Here is a 10,963-nt window from a genome sequence, read left to right on the forward strand (position 1 = left end):
TTTATGAATGCATCTTCATGTGATCCAGATTGGTTGAAAGTGTATGGTTATAAGTGGTTTATGATGTACATTGTTGATCCAAAAGGAATATCATAAGATTTAAAATGGTAGGATTGAATCGGAAATTTAGATCTCTCGGTGGGATCAGTTAGTGTATTGAATGAATGTAAGAGGCTTCCATATGGGGGGTTATCCCTAACACTCCAACGGTCTTTCATTCTCACTTAGAGAGGATTGACGCGTGTGGTGGGAGTAGTGGGAGGTCCTAGGGTAGACGCTATCACTAGAGGTCTATTCCGCGGTAACGGACTAGCCTTGTGTATGGTCGGGTGGAACCCCTCGGCAATGGCTTTGCAAAGCAGTAGAGGCCATCACAAGTGCACAACCCGCCCCAGCTCTACATACATTCTATGTCCGGACGTGTCTAGAGTCTTAACATGATAGGATGCTTGTCTTGATGAGTTTTATGAAATGAATGCTTATGTTTATGATGACTAAGGTGTTTATATGTGTATGGATATTCTGGTAACTGCTAGATTGATTGAAAATGAATTGTATGTGTTGCATGTGTTTGCCTTTCCCCTTGCGATGATCATCCAATCCTTTGGATGTGAGCAGTAGGTGATGATGTACCTTTGAAGCAAGCTTTGGAAGTTGAGGAAGACCCAGCCCCTAGTGCTTAGGATTTCTACTAGCTCTTATTTTAAACAACTCTTTATTTTGAAAGACTTCTAGCCTTCATTTTAGCATGATCTGTTTTTTGGAGAATTATGAACTTGTACTTAAGTTTTAAAGTTTCCCAGCCAGACTTGGATAACTGTACTCCTTAATTCTATCTATTGTGTACTCTTAACTGCTTTCTTTATTATAATCGCTGCATTCTACATATATACATTGTTATATATTTTGGGATGTCAGCATGTGACACCCGGGCACTGATGAGAGTGCGGGGAGTGACGCCGGTGCAGGTAGCATGGTGCAGGGGCACAGACAAGGAGCGGCTCCTGGCAAGGCTTCCGGTGGAAGGGGTACATGGATGAATCGAACATACACCGGAATGAGAGGGATCTGGAGACTGTATATGTATGGGACTATACGATTGAAGGATAGCTTAAAGGAATTGATTTGACTACTCATATCACCAAATGCATTTGCTTTTCGGTAGCCCGACTCATAAGAACTCCATGGTGACCTTCTGGGAAGTTTTCCCGGAAAGTGTGCGAGTGAGGACAAAGTACACCAGGAGCCGCTCCTTGTCTGTGCCCCCTGCACCATGCTTCTTGCACCGGCGTCACTCCCCGCCCTCGTCTCCGTGCCCGGGTGTCACATTGGTCAAAGAAAAACCGAAGCCTATTCGAAAGCGGTGGCAATTTTGTAGTTTTCACAAACTTATATGCACCGTTTTAAGAATATCCGAAACATCTTACCTCGGTTCAAATAATAACCGGTGCCTAATACTCTCTGAAAAAATCACCTGCACCTCTGCAAAAAATTTTGGCCTGACACGCAATCTAGTGCTTCGGTTGTATATAGAACCGGTGTCAAAAGAGGGTTATGCCTCGGTCCCAGTACATAACCGAGGCCTAAGATGGAGAGAGAGAAAACAATAAGCATGGATGAGAGGAGTACGAAAAAGGAAGCAAAGAGGGAGGGCCAGTGGAGTACATTAAATGAATTAATCCGTGTGCACGCAATTGCTCACTAAATTACTAAATCACTAACATTGTCTCATCCCATCCCATCCCATGGTCCACCACCTCCAACTTTTCCTTCATTTTTCCTAACCCTAAAAAATAACAAGGCTATTTCCTCTTTTATTAATTGCACCTCCACCAAGCACGTGCTTCACTCATCCCATCCCATCCCATGGTTGTGCTGTTTACATTCCACTCACCCGTCTCTGTTCACCTTGCAGACTTCGGAACCACAGGGAAACTTGCAGACTTCGAAACTCTGCTCACCTTCGTCGTTGATTCCGCTAGGTCACAAATCCACGCTGATGGCCTCTCCTTCTTCATCTCACCATTCGATGTTGAGCCGAGCATTCCCAACAATTCATCTGGGAATACCTCAGCCTCTTCACTCCCAAAACTGCTTTCAACGTCGACAAGAATCAGATTGTGGCCATACTCGGGAGGGATCTGGCCGAAGAAAAAGTTGCCGCCGAGGTGGAGATGACGGAGGAGGGGCATGGCAACGATGGCGAGGGGGAGGAGACTGGTCATGCTGTTGTTGTAGAGGGCAAGGACTTGGAGATTGGCGAGGCGGGCGAGGTTGGAGGGTGATAGGTGTAAACTTTACTTGTTTTTGTTACTTAAAATGTTGTGCTTTTGGGTAATTTAAGTGTTTATTCTCATGAAAAGTATATAAATGTTGATGTAAGTATAGTTTTGAATGTTTAAATGTGTTTTGATGCTTTTGTATGTTTATATCGAAGTAGAATAAGGATTGGATACTATCAAAGACTTGGAGCGCGTCACTTGCCAAGCCAGAAGGATCAAATAGCCCAGCCAGCGAGCCAGCCCCTCGCCCAGCGAGCTGGCGCTGCTCGCCCAACGAGAAGAGGCCACTCGCCCAGCGAGTGGAGGTTTCTCGCCCAGCGAGAATTCACTTAAGGTCCTTCTCTTTAAAAACGCGTCCAGGGAGGAGAGAAGGGAGTTTTCGAAGGGAGGAGACCAGGGGGAACTCTACAGCTCACGTCCAGCTCATGTCTAGGAGCTTCCATGGTGGAAAACCACCACTTTCCACCATCCAATCCATCATTTATCGCTTCTGTGATGTATATGTGTAGCTAGAACTCCATTTAACTGGGGTTGAGAGTAAAGTTCTGAAACTCTTTGTAATTTCTCTATTAATGCATGATCTTGTATGAATTTTGTGTTCTATCTTTATTATTCATGCCTACGATGGGAATCTGAGCTATTTGAACGGTTAAATCATTGGGAAATGTATGAGACCGCGAACCTAGGATAGAACAGCTAAAGGATTTCAAGTCCTACACATAGGATGGAATTTTTAGTCATCTGTGACATTGTGTTTAAGGCAAATATGAGAACTGAATTAGCTAAGGGATTAGTAATTTAGTTTGAATGATTCAGAAACTGTCATTTGAGGGATCAGAGGCTGCATGCGCCTAGGATGTCAATGCTTAATTTTGAGAAATTCTGTTAGTAGAAAAATTACCTGAGTGATGAACTTGAATTTCAACCTAGTGAACCTAAATTCGACTGTTTTTACCACTTTATTTACATATGTATGCTAATATTAAGTTTGTTACAAAATTACGTTTAATAATCGCTAAATTGGTAAACTTTAACAATCAGTGAATCGAAACAAATCTCTTGGGAAAACGATATCCGGACTTACCGGTTTATTACTTGAACGATCCGGTACGCTTGCCGAGGTCTCAACAAGTTTTTGGCGCCGTTGCCGGGGATTTGTTTTGGTTTTCGTTGAGTGTATGTTGTTTATCTGGTTTAGTTGATTTTAGTTATCTTTTGTTTAAGTGTTTATTGTGATTGTATTTGAATTCTTGTGCATAATTGTTATCATTTGTAGAAATTGTCTTTTTAGTTTGTGTTGTGTATGAGAAGCAGAGAACAGGTTGAAAATCTACTTTTTGATCCGGAAATTGAAAGAACTGCTCGAAGGAACAACAGTAGAAGGAGGAGACAAAGTAGAGAATCCAAACAATCATCTGTTATCTCTGAAGAAATTATGGACTCTTCATCTGGTCAAGAAAAAGAAGAAATGGAAGATAATCGTACTGGAGAAGGTTCTGGGCAAGGAAGACGTACTCTTGCAGATTATAATACTTTCTCAGGACCTCTGCACTTCAATAGTATTGCAAGACAAGTGGTGAATGCTGCTAACATGGAGATGAAGCCAGCTCTTATTAATCTGGTGCAGAACAATCAGTTTCATGGATTATCCCATGAGAATCCATACACTCACTTGGCTAATTTCATGGAGATCTATAATACAGTGAGGATTCACCAGGTTCCAGATGAAGCAATTCGACTCAGCTTATTTCCGTTCTCATTGGCTGGTAATGCAAAAATGTGGCTGAATTCCTTTCCAGAGAATAGTCTGACAGTCTGGGATGATGTAGTTGCTAAATTTCTGAATAAGTTCTTCCCTCAGTCCAAAGTCAATAAGGGAAAGCAAGAGATCTCATCTTTTCAACAAGATGCTGATGAAACTCTAGGTCAAGCATGGGAAAGATTCAAAGGCCTACTGAGAAAAACCCCTACTCATGGATTCGATGAGCCTACACTGCTAAATCTGTTTCTTGGAGGGCTGAAATCTCAAACAAAGTTAATGTTAGATGCATCAGTTGGAGGTAGTATCAGATGGAAGACGCTTGAAGAAGCACATGAACTGATTGAAAACATGGCTGCAAATGAGAATGAAGTTCAGAGTGAAAGAGCCCAATTTCAACAAAAAGGTGTTCTTCAACTTCAATCTCAAGATGCTTTACTAGCTCAGAACAAGATTATGACTCAGCAACTTGAGACATTAATGAAGAAGTTATCTCAGCTACCTAAAGAACTGCAAAATGTTTCTCAAGCTCAATATCAGATGGTTCAAAGTTGTCAATTGTGTGGAGGAGATCATAATAATGGTCAATGTGTAGTGCAAAGCATGTCTCATGAAGAAGTACATTATATGGGAAATCAAGGTCTTTAGACGAATTATGATCAACATCAAAGTTTTAATCAAGGATGGAAACCTCATCCGAGTATGGGACAAGCTGTTCCGTTCAACAGACCACCTCCACAGAACTTTCAGCAACAACCTTCTCTGACAGAAAGAACTTCAAAACTGGAAGAAACTCTTCAACAGTTTATGCAGGTATCAATTTCCAACCATAAAAGTACAAAAGCCTCACTTCGGAATTTGGAGATGCAGGTGGGTCAATTAGCTAAGAAGTTGGAAGAAAAACCAGAGAAGGAATTTAGGGCAAACACTGAAGTAAATCCAAAGGAAGACTGTAATGTTATTACTACAAGATCAGGAAGAATTCTAGAAGAAAGAGAGAATGAGAAAAAAAATGAGTGAAGAAGAAGATGAGATGAGTAAACAGGGAGATAAAGAAGAAGAGAAAGAGGGTAGAGAAAGTGAAAAGAAGAGAGAGGGAGAGAAAAAGAAAGAACAGGTGTACGAGAAACATCTTCCATATCCAAAGGTTTTCTCTAGAAACCAGAAGGAAAGACAGTTCAAGAATTTCATTGATATTTTCAAGAAGTTGGAAATCAAGATGCCCTTCTCAGAAGCACTGAAACAAATGCCTTCTTATTCGAAATTCATGAAAGATTTGCTCACAAAGAAGAAAAAGTATATTGAGGAAGAAACTATAGAAGCACAGGGCCAGTGCAGTGCTATCATTCAGAAGTTGCTCCCACCAAAGTTTAAAGATCCAGGTAGTTTTACAATTCCATGCACCATTGGTAAACTGGCTATTGGGAAGGCGTTAATTGATCTTGGAGCCAGCATCAATCTTATGCCTCTATCAATGTTTAAAAAGATTGGAGAATTAGAGTTGAAGCCCACACGCATGACTCTACAATTGGCAGACAGATCGATCAAATATCCGCATGGAGTAGTAGAAGATGTTCTGGTAAAGGTAGACAAATTCTTATTTCCAGTGGATTTTGTTATCATGGAAATGGAAGAAGATACAGAAATTCCTTTGATTCTGGGAAGGCCATTCATGAAGACTGCTCGAGTGTTGATTGATGTTGATGATGGAAAGCTTAAAGTGAGAGTTGAGAATGAAGAAGTAAATTTCAATGTTTTTGAAGCAATGTCTCACCCAAATGATGAAGATACATGCTTTCAAACTAATGAACTTGAGGAAGTCTGCATGATTACACAGAAGACGATGCATATATCATCACCTCTTGAAAGGACTCTTATTGATGCTTGTGAATTCTTACTTGCAGATGAAGAGAAATTAATTGATGAATGTATACAGAATCTAGATGCTTTAAAGGAGACTCCATCTGATGAAGAAGAGATAAAAGAAAAGAAGCTGGAATTGAAGTTGTTACCTTCACATTTGAAGTATGTTCTTCTTGAAAAAGACGATAATAAACCTGTGATCATCAGCAGTGCTTTATCCACTTTGGAGGGAGAGAAGTTAATTGAATTCTTAAAAGTGGACAAAGGAGCTGTAGGTTGGTCAAATTCTGATCTGAAAGGAATAAGTCCTTCTTATTGCATGCATATAATATTCATGAAGGATGATTTCAAACCAGTGGCTCAACCACAGAGATCTTCTTAGTGTCAAGCTAAAGACGTTAAACAAGCGCTTACTGGGAGGCAACCCAGCTTTCTAACTCTATCTATTTTTTTTTTCAGTTCTTTTGGTTGTGTGGATTGAATCTGAATCTGTTTGGTTGTGTGGATTGAATTATGTTTTTGCATTGATTTGATTGTGAAATGTTTGTTGGAAGTTTGATTATGAGTTTTGAATTCTATCCATGATAACTGACATGATTGTGAGATTGTTATTGCAAGATCTGAGTTTTAGAACTTGTGTTATGATTATATATGATTTGTTCTTGAATCTGATTGATTGTGACCCAGAAGTTGAATAACTGAGTGTACTGAGAAAGCTTTGAAAGCAAGTGAGAAGTTGTTATTGCTATGAATTTGGTTTTTGCATAATTCTTATTAATACAGATACATTCTGGTTTAGAAATGAGAAAGGCAGTTGTTTGTTTTTGAAATTAACTACTTGGCCAGATGACTACCCATATGTGAATACTCATCCTTTGTTATCCTGTTTGAGCCTTATATATATATTTTGTGAACCCTGAGCTTATTATAGAACAATCTACCTTATCCAACACTCTAGAAGAAGAGAATAAGAAACATATTTGTCAAGATATAGGTAGAAATTAAGTTTGGGGGAAATCATAATCAGTTGAGTCTTAAACTGATGAAAAAAAAATAATAATATCCAAGTTAGAGAAAAATTCAGAAAATATGTTATGTGATGAATGAAGAGGTAGTTGATAAATAAAGTTCAATGTTGTTATGTTCTTATTCTCCTCTTCTTTAGTGTTGTCTTGTTCCCTTGTAAAACCATGTTTCTTCTAGCCAAGCCAAGTTATAACCTGAGAAAGTCCTTTTGATTTAAATCAGAATGTGTGAATTGTGTATGAGATGACTTGCAAAAGTTGATGAAGTAGTTGATGACAATCTGAGTGTGAATTAGAGTGTAAACACTTGCAGGTTGAGGTAAACACTGATTGAGCATATTTATATTATTCTTTTTCTGGTTGTCTTATCATTATGGATTCAAGAACTTCTTAATATAGAAATTATGACATTTGATCTGAATATTTGGAAATGTAGGTACAATCCTTACTTTTGTGACAGAGATTATGTGATGGAATATTAACTGCTCTGTTAGGTTTGTTTTCTTTTGTTATTGTTTATTTTCATGAGGACATGAAAATATATAAGTTTGGGGGAGTTTGATAGGTGTAAACTTTACTTGTTTTTGTTACTTAAAATGTTGTGCTTTTGAGTAATTTAAGTGTTTATTCTCATGAAAAGTATATAAATGTTGATGTAAGTATAGTTTTGAATGTTTAAATGTGTTTTGATGCTTTTGTATGTTTATATCGAAGTAGAATAAGGATTGGATACTCTCAAAGACATGGAGCGCGTCACTTGCCAAGCCAGAAGGATCAAATAGCCCAGCCAGCGAGCCAGCTCCTCGCCCAGCGAGCCAGTCGCCCAGCGAGCTGGCGCTGCTCGCCCAGCGAGAAGAGGCCACTCGCCCAGCGAGTGGAGGTTTCTCGCCCAGCGAGAATTCACTTAAGGTCCTTCTCTTTAGAAACGCGTCCAGGGAGGAGAGAAGGGAGTTTTTGAAGGGAGGAGACCAGGGGGAACTCTACAGCTCACGTCCAGCTCGTGTCTAGGAGCTTCCATGGTGGAAAACCACCACTTTCCACCATCCAATCCATCATTTATCGCTTCTGTGATGTATATGTGTAGCTAGAACTCCATTTCACTAGGGTTGAGAGTAAAGTTCTGAAACTCTTTGTAATTTCTCTATTAATGCATGATCTTGTATGAATTTTGTGTTCTATCTTTATTATTCATGCCTACGATGGGAATCTGAGCTATTTGAACGGTTAAATCATTGGGAAATGTATGAGACCGCGGACCTAGGATAGAACAACTAAAGGATTTCAAGTCCTACACATAGGATGGAATTTTTAGTCATCTGTGACATTGTGTTTAAGGCAAATATGAGAACTGAATTAGCTAAGGGATTAGTAATTTAGTTTGAATGATTCAGAAACTGTCATCTGAGGGATCAGAGGCTGCATGCGCCTAGGATGTCAATGCTTAATTTTGAGGAATTGTGTTAGTAGAAAAATTACCTGAGTGATGAACTTGAATTTCAACCCAGTGAACCTAAATTCGACTGTTTTTACCACTTTATTTACATCTGTATGCTAATATTAAGTGTGTTACAAAATTACATTTAATAATCGCTAAATTGGTAAACTTTAACAATCAGTGAATCGAAACAAATCTCTTGGGAAAACGATATCCGGACTTATCGGTTTATTACTTAAACGATCCGGTACGCTTGCTGAGGTCTCAACAGAGGGGAAGGTGGCGTGGAAGGTGTTGTTGGAGAGGTTGAGATGGCGGAGGGCGGAGAGTGCGGAGGGATTGGGCTGGAGAACTGTTGTCGGCAAGGGAGAGGTAGGAAAGGAAAGTGAGGTTTAGGAGAGGGGGAGAAACGACCTCGGTTCATCAACCGAGCCACAAAATCCCAAAAAAAAAATATTTAAAAAAATAAAAAACGTTACTGCTTCGGTTAATTTTGAACCGAAGCATAATCTTACCATTTTAGGCCTTGGTTCTGAACCGAGGCATAAAGTCTATCACTTTGTTCCTCGTCTGAATATGTCTCGGTTAAAAAACCTGTGCCTATTAGCGAAAATAACCGCTATCGTTTCCCTTGACTGCACTAGTGTCTTTAATTTCTTCTTGGATAATGGTCTTTATCCGTGACATTATGTAGTACCCGCATGTCCAGGAATCTATCTGTTTGTTACACTAAAACTGGAAAAGAAAATAGTCAAATATCAATAATATGTCCAAGATTCTAATTTAACCTTCCATGACGATCTCAATACAACTATCAAGAAATTGTTTCATGAAGAGGTAAGAATTCATTCTCTCAAATCAATTGTTATCCGTACAATGCAAAATTATTACTACCGGCTGAAAAATTATGCATGTGCATTCTTTTTGTCATTATCTATAATAAATAAGTGAAAATTTTGTTTTAGTAAAGAAAATTGTAGGCACCCTCCTAATACATTTACGTGGGATGGAAAAATTAACTGAACTGTACTAAACTATCAATTAATTACACTATATTGAACTAAAATAATACATTATTTTCAATAAAAACTGAATTGTACTATTTTATATGTTAAGGTCTCCAAATTAATGATTCTTTTGCTAGTACAGGTGGAAAAATTGGGTTGTGATGTAGAGCATTTGAAATTTGGTAATCACCCTGACCTAGAAGAGATTTGGCTTGGTGTAATTCCAATCCCAAGAAACGATTGTTTCAACAATTTGAAATCTTTCTCTGTGGTTGAATGTGAATCTCTCTCCAATGTCATTCCTTTTTATTTACTACGCTTTCTTTCTAACCTCAAAGAGATTGAGGTAAGCGATTGTCAATCTGTGAAGGAAATATTTGATGTGAATAGTGCAACAGCAAATATCAAACTGATTTCTCTTCCTTTGAAGAAACTCATTCTAAATCAGTTGCCAATCTGGAGCATATCTGGAATCTGAATCCTGATGAAATTTTGAGCCTTCGAGACTTGCAACAAGTGTCAATTTCTAACTGTCAAACCCTTAAAAGTCTGTTTCCAACGTCATTGGCCACTCATCTTGTTACGCTTGATGTGAGAGCTTGTGCAACATTGGTGGAAATTTTTGTAGAGGGTGAAAGAGCCTTTGAAGGAGATGTTAAAAATTTACGATTGACAGATTGACAATGAACAATAAACACTTTAAACAAAGCAGTTCCCAATACCCTTAGAACATTAAAGCGGAAGCGTACCTGAAGGATTAGACATTAGGAATAATTAATGAAGATACTGAATTGGTCTCTGATCTTCCCTCTGTAAAGAACCTGAATTGCTCTCTGATCTTCCCTCTGTAGAGCACCTTTAGTTCCCTCTAGATTTTCTCTTCTAATGGGGATAAAGAGAAAGAAACAGGAATGAATCGTTGGGCTCACAGATGGGGACCATGACCCTTTAAATAACCTCTGACGGTTAATATTCTTTAGTTTCAATAATTATAATTTGGCCCTTCAACAAATTAAAATTATTACTGGTCTCTACACAATATACCTTTCATGATAAATATATCCTTAGCCATATTTATCTCAATTAGATCACTTTATAAAGTTGGCTAATAAAATATAATGGCCCTAACACATTTAATAATTACTTATATATATATATATATATATATATATATATATATATATATATTTGTGACCAGTGGGAGATTGTTAGCAATTTGGGTCACATATATATATATATATATATATATATATATATATATATATATATCCATATAAATCCTTACAAATGTGTTAGACTTTATGAGCTCAAAAATGTCATTATATACCTTGAGCATATCCCAGAGTCCCGTCCATTGATTATATCCGCATGTAGAACCAAAGAAGTTTTAATTGCAACAATCGCAACCAAATCAACCGTGATCACTAATGCTGACAGAACCAAATGACATGGATACATCATGAAATGTGTAGCATGAAAAGTTACGTGAAGGTGATCTGTACACGTCAATTTTCAACTGGTCCTTACTTTATCTTAATGATATCAATACAATAACCTTAGTGTACAAAGTGTAATTTCTAAATGATAAACTA

The 10,963-nt window shown here is 38.3% G+C and overlaps 1 non-coding gene and 1 pseudogene across 1 annotated transcript; one reads left to right on the top strand and one right to left on the bottom strand.

Moving 5' to 3' along the window:
* Positions 1-3,585: 3,585 nt before the first annotated feature.
* On the top strand, positions 3,586-5,061 carry LOC148199055 (uncharacterized; annotated as a pseudogene).
* Positions 4,156-4,262, bottom strand: LOC148199056 (small nucleolar RNA R71). Its single transcript, XR_015786449.1, has one exon. It is a non-coding gene; the product is annotated as a small nucleolar RNA R71 (small nucleolar RNA).
* Positions 5,062-10,963: the final 5,902 nt, after the last annotated feature.

The sequence above is a fragment of the Vigna umbellata genome, chromosome 4 (assembly GCF_029865625.1).
Source record: "Vigna umbellata cultivar VRB3 chromosome 4, Vumbellata_1.0, whole genome shotgun sequence".
Taxonomy (NCBI): Eukaryota; Viridiplantae; Streptophyta; class Magnoliopsida; order Fabales; family Fabaceae; genus Vigna; species Vigna umbellata.